At 45.4% G+C, this 15,761-nt stretch overlaps 1 protein-coding gene across 3 annotated transcripts in view; it reads right to left on the bottom strand.

The window, feature by feature from the left end:
* IGSF5 (immunoglobulin superfamily member 5) overlaps positions 1–15,761 on the bottom strand; it is a 533,998-nt gene that overhangs the window by 260,904 nt on the left and 257,333 nt on the right. The window lies entirely within an intron of this gene.

Raw genomic sequence — 15,761 nt, 5'->3', positions numbered from 1 at the left:
AAGTAGATTTTCAACTCAAGCACCAGCTTTCTCAACGTGCACATTAGCTTTCTCAACATAAGCGGTAGCAGCTTGCCGCGACTGCCCGTGTTGAGAAATCAAGCGGGTGGTTTAGCGTTTAATTTTCTCGTAAACACTCGCCAACTTAACGTTGATGAATTGCGTGTGGGAAAAAACTACTTCATGCGGCAGTTGGTGGAGTTTTTTGAGAAACTCCGCGTAATCAGCAGGAGGAGCGGAGCTTACCGCCCACACATAGTAATAAATGCATATAATTTTGCAAAATTGCTGGGTTGTGGTTGTGGGCAGAGGGGGGATAAGGCAAGAAGACGTCATGTAAGCATAGCATGACAGCAGGTATTTCGAAAGAGCACAGCACGAACAAGGCAGGGATGTTTAAAAATGCAACAAGGATTCGACAAGAACACAGCACAAACATAGCAGCTATGTAGCACGAATGTATCAAACAGGGAGTAGCTACCACAGATCAGATGCATTATTCTCAGGGCCACAGGAATTATGCATCAGGAGAGTATCAAATTATGTTTCAGGGTTGACTAAATTATGCATCAAGAAAGGAATATTATGCTGCATAATCAGTAGCGACCGGCATGTCCCATGGGTGGGGGGGTGTTGAGGTTCGCTAGCGGGGGTGGAGGGGGGGTCATAATTAAAAAAAAAATCTGCTCTCCTGACTCAGACAGGAACAGGAACAGGAAGCAGGCAGCCAGGCCTCCTTCCCTAAGCAGATCACAATGCTGCATGCAGCATTTTGATTGGTCTGGAGCGCCGTGACACGGTGCAAGCCAGAGGCTAGAGGGGTGGGCATGCAGCCTGCATGGAGAAGGGCAAAGTGCACATGATTGGTTTGGGTGGCCCTAGAGGGCCGACCAAACACTCTTTGCGCACTCAGGAGTAGGCAAACCAATCCTTCCCTGTCCTGCTCAGAGAGCAGAGCAGCCCCGACCACACTCCCACCCACAATTCAATCATAAAATCTTAATAACTAAAAGTTATTACCATTTTATGTTTTGGCTTCTTGCACTGCGAGAAAGCTGTGGGGCGGCACACCTCCACCATAGCGCAGGAGCCGCCCCTGGACATAATGTAGCACATTTTGTGATAGCCTTATTGCATTATTTTAGCATTTTTATGTCTCGCCTGCACACCCCATGCGCTGTGCCTGGGACAGGTCTTGTTTACATTAAAGGACATAGGGGAGCTGCTTGAAGCCGTGTGCGTGTGGAGTGCACTTTTCCCTGTCAACTACCTTTGCCGCTTCTGAGGAGGAGAAGCCCTGACACCGACCACAGAGGTCTCCTGCTGCTCTTGGGGAATCATCGTTATTTTGAAGTGTGTTTCCAGCGGGCGCGGGACTGCGAGTCCCAGCAGGCGGAGCGCCGCTGACACCAGGCGCACCTGCGACTCTTCCCGCCCCTCCCCCGTGGACACCTGAAAACGGCTCGCAGCCTCCGCTTTGCGGGAGCTGCTTGAAGCCGTGTGCGTGTGGAGTGCACTTTTCCCTGTCAACTACCTTTGCCGCTTCTGAGGAGGAGAAGCCCTGACACCGACCACAGAGGTCTCCTGCTGCTCTTGGGGAATCATCGTTATTTTGAAGTGTGTTTCCAGCGGGCGCGGGACTGCGAGTCCCAGCAGGCGGAGCGCCGCTGACACCAGGCGCACCTGCGACTCTTCCCGCCCCTCCCCCGTGGACACCTGAAAACGGCTCACAGCCTCCGCTTTGCGGGAGCTGCTTGAAGCCGTGTGCGTGTGGAGTGCACTTTTCCCTGTCAACTACCTTTGCCGCTTCTGAGGAGGAGAAGCCCTGACACCGACCACAGAGGTCTTCTGCTGCTCTTGGGGAATCATCGTTATTTTGAAGTGTGTTTCCAGCGGGCGCGGGACTGCGAGTCCCAGCAGGCGGAGCGCCGCTGACACCAGGCGCACCTGCGACTCTTCCCGCCCCTCCCCCGTGGACACCTGAAAACGGCTCGCAGCCTCCGCTTTGCGGGAGCTGCTTGAAGCCGTGTGCGTGTGGAGTGCACTTTTCCCTGTCAACTACCTTTGCCGCTTCTGAGGAGGAGAAGCCCTGACACCGACCACAGAGGTCTCCTGCTGCTCTTGGGGAATCATCGTTATTTTGAAGTGTGTTTCCAGCGGGCGCGGGACTGCGAGTCCCAGCAGGCGGAGCGCCGCTGACACCAGGCGCACCTGCGACTCTTCCCGCCCCTCCCCCGTGGACACCTGAAAACGGCTCGCAGCCTCCGCTTTGCGGGAGCTGCTTGAAGCCGTGTGCGTGTGGAGTGCACTTTTCCCTGTCAACTACCTTTGCCGCTTCTGAGGAGGAGAAGCCCTGACACCGACCACAGAGGTCTCCTGCTGCTCTTGGGGAATCATCGTTATTTTGAAGTGTGTTTCCAGCGGGCGCGGGACTGCGAGTCCCAGCAGGCGGAGCGCCGCTGACACCAGGCGCACCTGCGACTCTTCCCGCCCCTTCCCCCCATTAGTACATAGGCAAGCACGAAACCGCGCACGCGGGACGCGCGCGGGCGTGCGCCGGGCTAAGCCCGGGACAAGGGCGGGACCGTCTGCGGCCGTCCGGGGCCGGAAGAGGCCGGGCTGGGCCCACTCCCTAACATTTTACATCCTATACTCTACGCCACGGCATTGCCAAGGTACTGTTATATATGTTAAGATACAATCGTAAGACTTTGACATTCTGTGCTCCTGTACACTGTTGCCTGGTCCGTTATTTATAGCGTCCCCTCATCCTTCTCCTTGTTGCCAGACGGGGGTCAGTGGGGTTTTTATGAGTACTCGCTGAATCGCCCAGGTATAAGGTTTGGCAGGGGGGGTAAACGTTACATAATAGGACCAAAACTTAGAATACACGGTTTGTACTAGATGTTTTTGTTGCTGATCGATCTTGTTTTATAAGTGGCATATTAAGCGCGCTTGGGACTGATCTTAATCCACCTCTAAGATTTCCACACATAGGAACCATAGGTTTTTACTGTTTGTAATAGATGCAGGTTCTGAGTACATAACTGTATATGCCGTATGACACTATTTAAATTTTGTATTGTTCTGCTAGACTTGTAGCTTTTTTTTTTTTTTTTTTTTATCTTTCCCAGCATTTACCTGTGTATTCCGTGACCTTTGACCCGATAATAATGTCTAAAAAAACCTCCTCAGTCACCCCAGCACCACTTAAAACCCTTGACTCTTTTCTTGTACAAGTGGTTAAAAAAATTAATAATGACAGAAGGGAATCTTTGGGCCTGAGTCAATCACCAATTTTGCTCCCATTGAGCCCTGACCCAAGTTCACAAATCTCTGATATCCCATTGCCCGATCCTTCTACCCCCATACCTGATGCTAACCTAATCAACCTGGAAGTAGAAGGCGGAATCTCTGATTTGCTAGTTGATCAGTCAACAAATGTCGTGTATGACTTAGAGCAGCAGCAAAACACTGATGCGGAGATCCCCTCATCTTCTTCCCCTGTTACACGTCCTGTAAGAAATTGTAGGAAAAATCAAGCCAAAAGGGGAGGAAAACAGTCAGGAAAGAAGAAGGTTAATTCACCCCCTAGACATAAAGGGATAAATGTGGCGCGTGATGACGTGGTTGAGCTTAGACAAATTATTGATGATGACCTATTTAATAGGATTGCAGATATGATTGACATCAAAATCAAAACCATCATCAAGCCTCTCATTGGGAAGATCGATAAATTAACTTCCGAAATAAAAAAGATGGGAGGGATGCAAAGTAAGCTGGCGAACGACTTGGAGAACTTGGCCAATGAAGTTTGTAAACCTGTAGTTGCCATAGAGGAAGAGCAGGGTGTTGTCCCAGGCACTACGGATATACAACAACAGCCCATCTTGGATGGCCAATCGTTACCATCTGTGCCCACCAATGATGCAACTAGTGAGGCTCCCATGTCGCAACCTGTGGGACCTGCCCCTTTGCACTTAGGGGATGATTCACCACAATTCATTTTGGAAGCCTCACCATTAGTCCTGGTTCTGGCGAATGTGCCTGTTTTATCTCAGGAGCAAAGGGAATCCGCCCAAGGCCTTAAGGACAAAGCCTTATATTGGCTTACCAATAACATGCGCATGAGAGACCAGGGGGCCGATCAGCTAGCCGGTGAAATTGTTACGGCAAGGAGAGTACCATGGATTGGAAACAAGATGAAGAAATTTAATGGGGACTGCGTTATATTAAATTTTGCTAGCGCAGAAGTACTCCCTAACATTCTTGCTAATATCCTCCCACCGCAACGCAGAACTGGATCCATAATTCCCCTTACCCTGAAATTCTTCTATACCGAGACCCAGATGGCGACTTTTTCCAATATTTCCAGGCCTAGAAGAAACAATAGAATTGCTCACTGGGGTGGGGAAACTAGGGCTAGATTTAATAACAACCACTTCCACCCCCCAAGCAGCCGTGGGTTAGGGCAACACAACTTTTCACATGGGCCATTGGCCAGAACACCAGGGCCACTTTGGCCCAACATAAACAGGTGGGGCCTACATACCACAGGCTACGATAACAGAGGCCAGGGCATTGGGTTTATGCACAGGCAAGGGAACAAACACTTTCCAATGCAACCTAATACCCCCCAGCCTATGTGGAACCCAGCAGTAAACGGATGGGGTCAGGTGCCCACTCCCTTCGACTGGGGCTTGGGTATGGGAAACAGATATGGGGTTCTGTCAGGCCTAAACGACTGTGACTGACATATAGAGGTAACAAACCAGGGTATAGATGTCTCAGCTCAACAATTGGACGTGGCACCAGCTCCATGCCTAGTACCTGAGACTTCTAGGGACTCTTGTAGGCTATTGAGTTGGAATATTGCGGGGCTAAATGGCAAACGCGAAGACAAATCGTGGTCAAGCTTCGTCCTAGCCCATCATATAATTGCCCTCCAAGAAACGTGGGATACTTCTGATAACCTGTGGTGGGATGGGTTCACCAGTTTTACCAAAGCCGCTGTCCATAGTCGTATGGGGAGGGCCAAGGGAGGCCTTTTATTTTTGTTTTCACTAGATTTAAAGGGTAGCTGTAGGGAGATTGATACTGATTCACCCAATATCTTGTTGGTCGAAAGAGTGACCAAAAACAGTAGTAGGACTATCTTTATTAATTTCTATAACTCAGGGAATAGTGAGCACAGAGGCCGTAATATTACGGATCTGGATAGGATTTTAAACACGGTCAGTCAGAACAAAATGCTTGATACAGATTATATTTTATTAGGCGATTTTAACATTCATCCGTGCAATCTAAATTGCAGGAGAAGTAGCCCTGATGGGGACGATGGGCCTGAGGAACCCCACTTTGAACATTCTATTGAGGGAGAGGAATTGGAGGATTTTCTTGCTAATTATGACCTCTATGAACCAGATGGTGGAATTAGATTATCAACCTTCACCGGTATCCCACATGGCACCATCATTGACTATATATTTGTATCCCTAAGCACTCTTACACGGGTTAATGCCTATCGCACCACACAATCACATTTCAGTGACCACAACCCTGTAGAGTTAGAAGTGGCTTGGGGAGGCAATATTGGACCATCCCCACTGGAAGTGACCACCCATCCATTAAGGACGACCGGACAAGGAAGACGCCTGAAATGGGCAAAGGTGGTCCCAGAAAAATTTTATGCCGAAAATGTTGCTAAGATTAAGGGGCAGGTTGAGGTCTGCAAAAATCCTTGCGCACACGGCCAAGAAATCGTAGAGGCCTTTGAGGCCATATGTGTGCAGGTGTCACAGGACCTCCTGGTAAAGACTAAAAACGTAATCCCAGGAAACAAGCGCTGGTTTGACTCAGCATGCTCAAAAGCACATAGATCATTACTGGTAGCTTTAAAAAGCACCCCCAGGGCAAATGATGAGATCACTAGACTCAGGAAAATCTATAAATTAGCATTAAAAAAACGAAAGGACACCATTAAACAAGAAGCTTGGGAAGATCTCCTTTCAGCAGCAGTCCTGAAGAATAGCAAAAAGTTCTGGGAGATTGTTAAACAGCCTTTTTTCTCAGACGATGATAATGATATTATGGATTGCGTTATTCCTGATGAAAAATGGTTATCCCACTTTAAAAATGTCTATGGGGATACTGCTGACGTATCTACAGATGCCCTGCCGATAAGACCAGCCACCTGCCCCATTACTTTTAATAAAGATGAGGTGGAGAAAGCCATTATGTCCACCACAAAGCACAAAGCACCTGGCCCTGACGGTGTGCCGGCCGACTTCTTCATGTATTCCCCAAAATTGTGGGCTGAAGTCTTGACAAATGTGTTTAATGCAGTGAAAGCCAATCTCGTACCCGCATCATGGAACATTTCCACCATTGTTCCCATCTTTAAAAAAGGCCAACGGGATAACCCAGGCTGTTATAGGCCCATATCCCTCCTAGCTTCATCGGTAAAAATTTTAGGCAGAGTCCTCCTATCTAGGTTAAGGGAGAATGTTGAGGGGTGTGGTGGATTGTCCGAAATCCAATATGGATTTAGGGAAAAAAAGGGTACCATTGAACAGTGCATTAACTTACATCTGCTCATCTCCAAATATACTATAGCCAAGGAGGGGTCTTTGTACCTTGCATTCATGGACCTCTCCTCGGCCTTTGACTTGGTCAATAGGACCAAGTTGTGGTCTATCCTGTTGGAGATCGGCATAGATGAAGCATTGGTCACCTTTATTTCCTCCCTGCACCAAGAACTCTTCTCGAGTGTACGCGTGACTAACGAGGGCAGGTGTACCGCTCTCTTTAGATCCTTAAGGGGTGTGCGGCAGGGCTGCATTTTGGCCCCCCTATTGTTTACCATCTACATCAATGGCTTGGGGGCACACCTGGGGGGGCAGGAAGCCGACGTCCCGCGTGTAGGAGCTACAAAGATCCCAGCACTCCTATACGCGGATGACGCCGTGCTGATCGCCCGTACAGGAGTTGGCCTCCAGCGCCTATTGAATGCTTTTGGCACGTTTATGGACCAACTAGACCTTAAAATAAACGTTGCCAAGTCACATACCATGGTGGTGGGCTTAGGGTGCCGCAGGAAGAGAACCAAAACATTCACCTGCAGGGGGGACCTGGTCACCAGGGTATCCACATTTCCCTATTTGGGTATTCTGTTCGACCAGAATGGGACCTGGGGTCCACAGGTCAGAGCTAAGAGATTGGCCGTTACTCGATCATCTTCTGCAATACTGAGTTTTGCTGCTAGGCTAGGAGCCAGGCCTATGGAAGCTATTTTAAAAATCTACAATAGTAAATCCGTGGCCATTGCACTATATGGCTCCGCACTGTGGGGTTACGCTAACGTGGAGCCGATCCAGAGAGCAGAGAATGGTTTCATCAGAGCCCTGCTCTCTGTACCCCAGTCCACCCCAACGTACTCCATACACAAACAAGTTGGTCTTCAGTTCCTCTCGGATAAATTGCGCATGGCCCCTCTGATTCTATGGTTAAAAATATGGTTGAATGAAGAACTCCCATTAAACCACAAGATCCTGACCGATGTCCTGTCCCTTGATAGATCTAACAAAATTCCATGGCTGGCCTACCTAGCAAAAGTTTTTTCCGACATAGGTCGCCCGGAGCTTTTTTCGTCTCCAGAGTCCATTAGGATTCAAGACCTTGATTCGGTCAAAAAGTCCTTTATAGGAAGGATGGAGATGTGCCGTGAAGAGAGTGAACTAGTAAAGCCGGCAGTGAGGGATCATTGCTTGTTGCTCACCTCACCTTCACTTGAACCTTATCTTGGCTATGTTACACTTCCTTTTCATAGGTTTCTTTTAACAAAATTTAGATTTAATTTGTTGCATTATCATTTAGGTACTTTTAATAACTGGCAGAATCAGCTCCGCCCTGTAGCTGTGACCAGTTCTCAGTGCAGGACACAATGCACTTCGTCATGTTTTGTGATTTATATATAGAGTCTAGGAAAAAATTCCTGTTGCCAATCCTCAAGGAGGCTGGTTTCACACAGGTGAGGCCGGCTTTACTCTATTTACAATTACTACCTAACCCTTACATTACTTACTGCGTTGCTAAATTTTTGGTAGCAGCCTCAAGGGCAAAAGCTGCCTGCCAGGATTAATTATAAATGTCAAGTACATTTTTCCTCTTAAACTGATTTTTATAAATTTTATAATTGTTGTCAGATATCTGTATCATGTACATTATATTAACTCTGTATGAAATGTATTTTACCGTTTACTTCTTTGTATGGTTTTTAATAAGCCGAATAAAGATAATTTGACTGACTGACTGACTGACATAGGGCCTGCCTGTTGCTCCTCATTTGTTGGCTTCATTGTCACTATTATATGCTGCCTCCTAATTGGCCAGCACATGCTGGATGTCATTTCTTTTTTTCTGTAGAACATGGGCCAAGCACAGATTGATTCAACTTAATTAGTGTGTGTACGCTGATTGCGCTGTGAATCAGGTAGTATTTCTTTCACTGCCGCCACCTGGCTCCATCTCCTTTATACCCAACCAATTCTTTCAGAAGCGATGTACATACTAACAAGCTCTTGCATCAGATGTTTGCATAGATCATAAAGCAAGATAATTGTATTGTATTATAATTGCATTTATATAGCCCTTACTTGCCCTGACGAGGTTTTGAAGCACTAATGGGCAATTCACTGGCAACTCAGGCAACGTTTCATACATAAAATGCCACTCCACTCCACACCATGCAAAGGCACACCGCCCAATGCCACTCAACTCCACTCCATGCCACACCACACAATGCCAATACACACCACACCATGTCACTCCACATCCTGCCATACAATGCCACACCATGTGACACAATGCCACTCCATTCCACACCACACAATGCCACTCCACACCCCACCACACAATGCCACTCCACTCCACATTGTGCCACTCCACTCCATGATATGCCATGCCACATAATGACACACCACTTCACGCCAAACAAGGGCACTCAACTCAATATCACACAATGTAGCTCCACTTCTCACTATGCCACTCCACTCTAAGCCACACCCCACCACTCCACACCACTACACCCTATGCCACTTGACTCTATGCCACTCGACTCCACTCTATGCACTCTATGCCACTCCACTTTATGCCACTCTATGCCACTCCACTTTATGCCAGACTACACCACTAGACTACATTCAATGCCACTCCACGCCAAAACACTTTACTCTACACCACTCCACTTTATGCCAATTTACTCACCAGTGCACCCTCCTCTATGCAAGTGTGCTCTATACCACTCCACTCTATGCCACTCTAATCTACACCATTCTAATCTGTGCTACTATACTCTACACCCCTCCACTTTAAAACACTTTACTCTATGTCAGCCCACTCCACTCTACAGACTCTATTCTATGCCACTCTACTCTACACCACTCTATGCTATTTCACTCCCTTCCATACCACTCCACTCTACACAATCCCAATCTACACCACTCCACTCCACTCTACACCACACTACTCTATGTGAATCCACTCTACACCATTCTAAGCTACTCTATGCCACTCCACTCTACTACAAGCCACTCAATGCCACTCCACTCCATGCCACACCCCTGTACACATCTTCACTCCACCATACTCTACACCACTCTGCTCTTTGCCGCTCTGCTCTATGCCACTTCTTTCCACTCCACACTACTCTACATCACTCCATGCCATTCGACTCTACGCCACTCTACTCCACTCCATGCCACTCTATGCCGAGCAACCCTATGCCAGTCCACTTTATGACACTCAACTCTATGTCCCTCTAAACAACTCTGATCCTCGCTACGCCACTCTTCTCTACTCTATGCACCTCCACTCTGCGCTATTCCACTCTATGCCCCTCCATTCTACTGCACTCCATTCCATTTTACAACACTCTGCACCACTTCACTCTATGACACTCTACTCTACTCCACTTTACTCTACTCCACTCTACTCTGTGCAATGCCACTCCACTCTTTGCAACTCCATGCCACTCTACACTACTCCACTCTGTACAACTGTACTCTACCCACTGTATACTACGCCACTCTACTCTACACCACTCAGCTCCACTCTAAGCTACTCTATGCCACTCAACTCTACTCCTCTCAACTCCACTCTCCTCTACACCACTCTATTCTACGCCACTTTCTTTTGGACATGCGGAGCAGCAGCCACGTTGTTGTGCAACATGGCTAAAAGACATTGGCAAAGTCAAGAGCTTTCGCCTAGGCGACACATATTTGCTTTGCCAATGCTTGTTGCCCATGGTAAAACTGCATTAGAAATGTGTTTAACTCATTAGTACCATTTTAACAACCAAATACAGCAATAACCTACTGAATGATGACCACCCTGTGTAACAACACGTGTTGCTGCTTTTTAAATATCTTTTGAGCTGTTTGAGCTAGAAACTATTTATTTCTTAAAATCTGCAAATTATGCAGCAGAGGATGGATTATGTGGCAAATGAGACAAATGTATAAAAACGCCATGGCCACAGAATTGCAGAATTCCAGTGGCCCTGATTATATGGGAATTGCATCACTATGCAGTGTTTATACAGGGTGTGTGTTGAGACAAGGCCGTATCTGTACACTCTGTTAGGTTAATTGACCTGGCAGCTTTTGCAATGGCCACTAGTATCTCAGCAAAACTTCCTAGCATTGCTCCTTTTACAGACTCACGTCATCTTGAACGCCATCTTCTAATTCTTCACACATTACCGGCATTCTTTTGTAACACTAGGTCTCACCTAAACAAAACACTGTCAAAATTTGGGACCAGCTATCTTCACTTTCCCCTGACATTGTTTTTTTCACCGAAACCTGACTGATTGCTTCTGTTAACCAGACATTCTGGTAGCCCTCCCAGACAAATATCAAAATCTGAGACTAGACAGAGAAAACAGGATAGGTGGTGGCATACCCATAATCTTCAAAGATACAATTAAAGTCTCAATTATAGACACTTTACAAGCAGACTGGGTAGAGATTTGCGTTTATAGAATTGAAATCTCTCGAAAGGAGTGCTGGAGGAGTGCCCTAATATACTGCCCTTTAAGACCTGCAAAATATTTTATTCAGCTTCTCATAGAATTGCTCACCATGTTGTTGCATTGCAACATTTTTAATTTTCATGGAGAGAATTCCACTGATCCTCAGTTAATTCAATGCACCTCTGATTTAACTTCATTAGGCCTCCAACAGAAAGAGATCCCACCCATAGAGCGGGCCATACCCTAGATTTGATTTTCACAAATTCTCCCGCTTTGTCTAGTGATACCCCACTACCCCTTCACTGGGCCGATCACTCTCTAATTTGTTTTCAGATTTCTAAACCCAAGTTGTCTCAGCATGCACAGAAGGCCTTTTTTTGTTCAATAGATTTATTAAGTTTTAAAAAGAGAATAAATAGTTAAATACAATATAAGGTGATACAATCGAAGGGAGAAATATAAAGGAGCAGTACAATAGTTGGTCCAATGATAGAACAGCATATTCAAGGAATAAATTAATAATATGGAAAATATTATAAGGGACGTCAATGAGTCAAAATGAATCAAAATGAGCATCAGAAGTATCACCATAAAAAAGCATGCACAGAAGGCCTTGAAGATTTGGGCAAGGCACTGGTGCAAAATCACCCCTGAAGCCTTTTTAATGAATTTACACCCACATCAGCTGACTCTTATGTTGGCAAAGTTCTAACAGATTACCACTCGGCTGCTAATGCAGCTTTCAACAAGATAGCCCCTATAAAATGTTGCTCTAATTCTTACCATTGAACCCACACAAACCTGGTACAACCAGGAATTGCATGTTGAAAATGCTCTGTGTAAAAAGCTTGAGAGAGGATGACGCCATTTTATTAATGTTGTTGATAAAGAAGCATATAAACTAACCTTAACGAAATATCACAGCAACATAAAAAAAGCTTGTAAAGCACACATTTCTCTTCAAATTAATCAGACTGGGAACTCCCCTAAGGAGCCCTTTCAAGAGCTTAACTCTTTCCTTAACCCTCAAACCTGCTCTAAAGAGTTTGTGCCATCACAAGCTCTTTGTTATTTCCTGGTAAATCACTTCGAAATAAAAACAATATCATGTATCACAATTTCCCAATATTAACTCAGTAAGGCAATGAGAAGTTTAATCCGTGATTACCGTTCTCAACCAATGGTCTTACCTTTGGTAAATGTAAGCCACTCCTGCCTGACTCTATTCAGAAGGTAATTGCAACTGCTAAATCTGGGTCTCCCTTGAACATCTGCCCACCAGCTTGCACCAGCAATGGCCATCTGCTCGGTATTTAACCTATCCATTGCCAGTGGGAAATTCCCCTCTGTCTGGAAAGCAGCACTGGTCACTCCCATTAAAAAAATACCAGTCTGTCAACCAAGGATCTTGCCAACTACCAATCCATTTCTCTTTTCTTTATTCAGTATGTTGTTGGAATGCCAAATCAACATCCAAGACATGGAACATCTGGAACTTAATAAGCTGCTAGACCCATCTCAGCCGGGCTTTAGACCTATGCCCAGCACTGGGACCACTCATGTGGCGTTAACTGAGCAAATCAGATGCCCCTTAGATCAAAACATTCCTTCACTACTTGTGCTGTTGGATCTATCCGCAGCATCTGGTACTGTTTCGCATCCTAGATTGCTACAAAGGCTGTAGGAGGTAGGAATCCAGGGCACGGCACTATCATGGTTCAAGGACTTTCTAACTAACTATTTGTCTGGGTTCCTACAAATCTCACACCTTGGAACTTGACAAGGGGGTGCCACCGGGCTCTTGCCTGAGCTCTACACCCTTTAACAACTACGTGGTCCCCTTGTTAACCTTGTTTAATGTTGGCTTTCAACCAGTGTCACATGCTGATTATCCTCAGCTAATCATCACCCTTAATCAAGATTTGAACAACGCTAAAGCTTTTTTCTCAGCAGGGATGACAACCATTGCAACCTGGATGACAGAGGAATGTCTCCGATTAAATGGCAATAAAATTGAAATTAGGTTGTTTGGCAAGACTCAATAACTTTTGTCCCCCGGCTGGTGGCCCCCTAAACTTGGCATAGCTCAGACCCCTAAATTGGTTGTAAAAATGTAGGCATTGTGCTGGATCAAGCACTCACTATGAAAGAACAGGTTGCCACCACCACTGGTACCTGCTTTCATATACTGCGTCTGCTGCGGAGAGTTTTTCATCTCCTGCCACATTCAGTGAGGAAAACACAAGTCCAACCACTGGTCACCAGGGCAGCAAGGAAGGTAGAGAGAAGAGATTAATGCACTTATGTGGTTGTGAGAGGGAGGATAAGAGATGTTGCATAGGGTTACAGTGCAATAGATGTTTAACTGAAAATATTATAAAATACATATTAAACACTATAGGAGCGTCCACTTTGAAGACCAGTAGGAAAGGGTGCAATAATGTGACAATTAAGGGGCAGATGTATCAAGATACCATTTTGCACTTCTCAAATAGCGATTGTTAAGGAATCGCTATTTGAGAAGTGCAAAATGGTATGTATGTAGAATTTCGCTATTTATTAGCGATTCCTTAGAATTCCTTAATTGCGATTAGCAAATTGCTAATCGCAATTAAGGAATCATTTCCCATTCATTTCTATGGGCCAGGAGGCCCATAGGAATGAATGTGAAATTATACTCAATTTGCGATTAGCAATTAGCTAATCGCAAATTGAGAATAATTTCAAGGGTGCAAGGGTGTCTTAAGGACACCCTGCTGCACCCCTGAATTTGATATGTGTACGCATATGGCGCACATACATGCCCTAAGGGCATGTATGAGCGTCATATGGCACCTTTAGAATTTAAAAAAAGTGCTTTTTGAAAAGAATTCGCAACTTACCACCAACTACAAGTTGATGGTAATTTGCGAATTCTTAGTCAAAAATCGCAACACTGAAATGCTTGATACATTTCAAATATTAAATCGCAATTTGCCTTTTCTTAAAAGCCTCGCAATGTTAAGGAATCGCTAATTTAGCGATTCCTTAATATTGCGAGGCTTTTTGAATGATACATTCCAAATCCAGTTTTTTTTGTCGCAAACGCTGCTATTTTCCGAATCGCAGCGTTTGCGACAAAAAAAACGGATGATACATCTGCCCCATAGGTTCTCAAGTTTAATCCAGAAATGTTAGCACTCACCAAGGAGTAGACAACTTGTGTTCATAGATTAAACTCGAGTGTGCAAAACTGCTGGAATTTGATTCTATGGACTCTGACATTTTTATTTTAAATCTCATAAAGTTTAGGAATTTCACAAAATTCGCATATTCAAAATGTGGATGAAAACCTGCTAAATGGCGGTTCTAAACTGCAGTGGGAGAATATTATCCACTGCCAAAATGAGCACCCCCTTTGATTAACTTAATTCTGCCAGTATCTTTATTTTTGTTATTCTATCTGCAAAATTCAATAAAAAATATTTGAAAGACAAAACTTCACACATCTTTGCCAGAAAAATCTTAATTCCACACACCCCTGAACTAGATTCAGCAGGTCAATATCAAGACGTTATCATGCACAAGGAAAAAATGAACTTATGCACCATTTAGCAATATATATTATATCCAGTCCGAATATCTTCACGGATAGTCCTCCTTAATACCAGCGGAGTCCTAAAATATGAGGAGAATGTATATAGACAGCCAGAAGCCCTCCTTTACATGGTATCACCACCTTCCCAAATGTAATTACTGTCAAATGTGGCCACCATACCGATGGCCACTTTTATCTAAGAGGAAATCAGCACATTCTTGTACTCCCTTACAAAGAATTCCGCAAAAGGTATAAAAGCGAATGATGCACCTTAAGTACTCGTAGGTGAGGCCGAAAATCATGGTATATGCCGGCCCAAGTGTACAACTAAAATATGGTTTTGCGGTATGTGGCTGTTTCACATAGACCAAGACTGTGCTGTCTACTCTTGACTGCAGTAACGTTAAGAGCATGAGAGTATTGCGAATTTGCAAAATGTCCCTCACATTGGCCATAGAGGGGCATATGTAGGTAGGCGTTTGCAAATCGCAAATGCCGGAATTCGCAGAATTCCGGCATTTGCGAATCGCAAACGGCGATTTGATATGTAGGTGCCACATCGCAAAATAAGGAATCGCAAAAATGGCGATTCCTTATTTTGCTCAAGCATTTAAGGAATCGCAATTTTGCAATTCCTTAAATGCTATGTAGGGGTGCCTTAGAAATAGCGATTTGGGCTTAAGGAATCGCAAAATACCTACTCCAAGTAGATGGTATTTTGCGATTTCCTTTCAAAATGATTTTGTTTTAAAAATTCAAAGTGCCATGTGGCGCACAGACATGTCCTTAGGGCACCCTGGCACCCTTGGAATTGCGATTCTCAAATTGTGATTTTCTAATAGAAAATCGCAATTTGAGAATGTATCCCCATTCATTCCTATGGGCCTCTTGGCCCATGGGAATGAATGGGACACTCTTTCCTTAATTGCGATTCGCAATTTGCAAATCGCAATTAAGGAATTTTTGAGATTCGCTAAAAAATTGCGATTTTTGGGGGCGTGGCTAGCGGCCGAACATGGCAGCAGCATAGAGGACTATCTCCGACAGAGAAGCGGCCTCTCAGACTATCCGTACCATAATCCGTGGCTGAATCAGACCTCAGACGGAGGCACCGGACGCCCGGGACCGGGCGGGGCTGGCGGCAAGTAC

This window comes from Lissotriton vulgaris, chromosome 8 (genome assembly GCF_964263255.1).
Source record: "Lissotriton vulgaris chromosome 8, aLisVul1.2, whole genome shotgun sequence".
Classification (NCBI taxonomy): Eukaryota; Metazoa; Chordata; class Amphibia; order Caudata; family Salamandridae; genus Lissotriton; species Lissotriton vulgaris.
This window is presented reverse-complemented; position numbering and strand designations above follow the sequence as displayed.